Genomic DNA, 2,863 nt, shown 5'->3' with positions numbered 1-2,863 from the left:
GCTACCCAGTAATAGTATTGGCCCCATTTGTGCCCCCCCAGTAAAAATAATGCCCCAATTAGTGCTCTCCTGTAAAAAAAAATAATAATAATGCCCCCATTAATATCCCCCTAGTAAGAATAATGCCCCTATTAGTGCTCCCTCTCTGCTTCTGCAAAAAAGCACCACTCACCGCCTCCATTTGCTCGCACCGCTGTGAGCGCTCACTGCTGACTGGAAGCTCAGGACAGGACCTGTGCTCCAGAGTGATGACGTCTCACAGTTCCTGTCCTCCAGTCTAGCAGCGCGAGCAAATGGAGGAGGTGAGTGTTGTGTTTGTTTTTTTTTTTGTTTTTTTTTAAATTAACACAAGGGGAGGGTAAAGGCTCCCTACTATTATCATGAATGAGCCCTCCTATAGGGGCGAGGTAAAGATGGTTGCTATGGGTCATCCATAGCCTGAAGGGAAAGGTAAGGATGGTTGTCGGGGGTCATCCCTAGCCTGAAGGGAAAGGTAAGGATGGTTGTCAGGGGTCATCCATAGCCTGAAGGGAAAGGTAAGGATGATTGTCAGGGGGCTTCCCTGGCATAGAGGGAATGTCAAGGATGGTTGCTAGGGGTCATCCATAGTATACAGAGAAAGATAAGGATATAGACGCCTTTATATAATATTGTGATATAGAATGCCCTTATGTAATATCTATCAAAGGCCCTCCGTCCTCTGCCATAGCACAGCAAGGGGCAATGCACATGGAGGCGGAAACAGGAGGTGCGATACAGTATAATAGCGCCAGCATCATTTATGCCAGCCCAGGGCATGCAGGCACACCGCCAGTGCCACCTATGTAGTAGGAGCAGCTCGTTATTTTTACATTTTCCACCCACCTATGTCACCACCACTTTACCAGGCTGAGGCTGTCACTTCTGTACGGGAGATTTCCCAGTGGGCAGATGTCTAGAGGGGCCGCCCAATCCCTCCTCATGACCAGCGTCTGGAGGCATAACGATTTGATCGTCTCAATAGCAGGGGTGCACCTAGCCTTTCTGCTGCCTGAGGCGAAAACTGAAAAGGCGCCCCTCCCGCCCCCCGTTTTCCCACTGCCAATTTTCTTAACCTAACCCCTTTGCCACAATGAAAGTGCAGATTGCCCATGGCCCTTCTGCCGCCCCCCCTCTTACCAGGCTCGGACTGGCCCACAGGGGTACAGGGGAATCCCCCGGTGGGCCCCTGAGTAAGGTGGGCTCCTAGTCTCCCATCCCCTGCACAAGTGGCACATAACACATTAGACTTACTGCACTACATACATATATTCAGTGTACAGCACCTCCACTAGCCGATGTTCATATAAAAAACGTGTTAGATTATTTATTATACTTGAATGTATCCGTACTGTGGGCCCCCCAAAATAAATTTTACTGGTGGGTCCTAGGTACCCCAGTCCGACACTGCCTCTTACCCCTACCTGGTGCTGCCTGAGGCGATTGCCTCACCTGGCCTCATTGGTGGCGCGCCTCTGCTCAATAGTAATTAATGCTGGGAGCATCAACTGTACCGCTCCTAAGGCTACATGCACACGACCATATGTGTTTTGCGATCAGCAAAAAAAAAACGGATGACATCCGTATGCCATCCGTTTTCTTTTTCAGATCCATTGTAACAATGCCTAAAACGGACAAGAATAGAACATGTTCTATTTTTGTTGTGGGGGCTATGGAACGGACATACTGATGCGGACAGCACATGTTCTGCTGTCCGCATTTTTTGCGGACCCATTGAAATGAATGGGTCCGCATCCTATCCGCAAAAAAAACAGAACGGACTCGGAGACAAAATACGTTTGTGTGCACGAGGCCTAAGGGTGAGATACAGTTGAATACTGCAGGACCCGCTGCCCTTTGGTGTTTGTGAAACCCACACACGGGAACACCCCGACTCAGTCCGGGAACGCCCACATAGTGGCGTGGTTTACTGTAACCCTGCCCATTTTTAGCCCGAGACAGCCCAAATTTGCCAGAACTGTCTGTTAAAAAAAAAGGGACAGCCCTGTCAAATTCGGGACAGTTGGCAACTATGTCTTCAGCGCTGCCAGAGAATGCAACTAATTTATGCTCCGAGTTGCCCAAAAATGTTATGTCTTCATTTGCTCTTGAAAACAGGCGCAAGTGAAGATAAATGTGGATGGCCCCGCCCACTCCCGTCCTCGCCACGGCCCATTTTCAAAAACTGGAGAGAGCCGTAGAGAAATGCTGACTTGCAGCAAAATTTGTCACAAGTGGCGTTTCAAAAAAATCTTAAAAACGAGGTTTATGCCGATAAAATTGGCGCATTATGATAAATCTTCCCCTTTGTTGTCTTACTTAGTTTATTCAGCAACTAGACCTGAGAATATAATATAATACAGATACTTATGTGAAATATCTTTTCCTTAAGAATCAGTAGATTGTAAATATAATGTGATTCATAATGATATCATCATAGAATTTGATAAATTATTGACTAAATTATAAATTATACGACTAATAATAATATATTGATATAAAAATTATAGGAACAATCATGGAAATCGCAAATGGGGGGGAAAAAAAAAACTTTAGGTTCCACCGAGATTTGAACTCGGATCGCTGGATTCAAAGTCCAGAGTGCTAACCATTACACCATGGAACCAGCTGATAGCTGAGGCAGTGCACACAGATCATGACTCTACATCTCCCATGTGTTCTATTATTCTAGGGGTTTCTGTCACTGGTTTTCTTTACTTTTTCAGAAACATTACTCTACATTTTTTAGTAGCTAGTTTAGTTATTTTTTATATACACTTTTATAGCAAGCATTTAGAAAATCTATTACTCGTCACTACAGGTGCTCTACCAGCAGGAGGCGCTG

General features: G+C 45.8%; 1 non-coding gene across 1 annotated transcript; it reads right to left on the bottom strand.

The window, feature by feature from the left end:
• Positions 1-2,572: 2,572 nt before the first annotated feature.
• TRNAQ-UUG lies at positions 2,573-2,644 on the bottom strand. Its single transcript has one exon. It is a non-coding gene; the product is annotated as a tRNA-Gln (tRNA).
• Positions 2,645-2,863: the final 219 nt, after the last annotated feature.

This window comes from Bufo gargarizans, chromosome 6 (assembly GCF_014858855.1).
Source record: "Bufo gargarizans isolate SCDJY-AF-19 chromosome 6, ASM1485885v1, whole genome shotgun sequence".
Lineage (NCBI taxonomy): Eukaryota > Metazoa > Chordata > Amphibia > Anura > Bufonidae > Bufo > Bufo gargarizans.
The sequence above is the reverse complement of the archived record's forward strand: the minus strand, read 5'-3'. Positions and strand labels throughout refer to the sequence as shown.